The sequence below is a fragment of the Octopus bimaculoides genome, chromosome 9 (assembly GCF_001194135.2).
Source record: "Octopus bimaculoides isolate UCB-OBI-ISO-001 chromosome 9, ASM119413v2, whole genome shotgun sequence".
Lineage (NCBI taxonomy): Eukaryota > Metazoa > Mollusca > Cephalopoda > Octopoda > Octopodidae > Octopus > Octopus bimaculoides.
In genome coordinates, this window is record NC_068989.1 from 44,199,404 (window position 1) to 44,199,698 (window position 295).

Below are 295 nucleotides of genomic sequence, written 5' to 3' on the forward strand. Positions count from 1 at the left end.
CAGAGAGTGAAGGTTTCATATTGGCTGCTCAAGACCAAAGCTTATTAACCCGGAACTACCAAGCCAATGTGATAAAAAATGGAGCTGACCCAAAATGCCGGTTTTGTAATGATGGGATTGAAACTATAGACCACCTCATCTCAGGGTGTAGAGTTTTAGCACCTGTAGAATATAAAGCAAGACATGACAGAGTTGGCCAGTATTTACACTGGACAATATGTCGGCATTATAAAATCAAAACCGCTGACAAATGGTATAAACACCATCCTGAAGTTGTGACTGAGGGAGAAAATGT

The 295-nt window shown here is 40.7% G+C and overlaps 1 protein-coding gene across 1 annotated transcript in view; it reads right to left on the reverse strand.

The window, feature by feature from the left end:
• LOC106873252 (uncharacterized) overlaps window positions 1–295 on the reverse strand; it is a 61,220-nt gene that overhangs the window by 39,815 nt on the left and 21,110 nt on the right. The window lies entirely within an intron of this gene.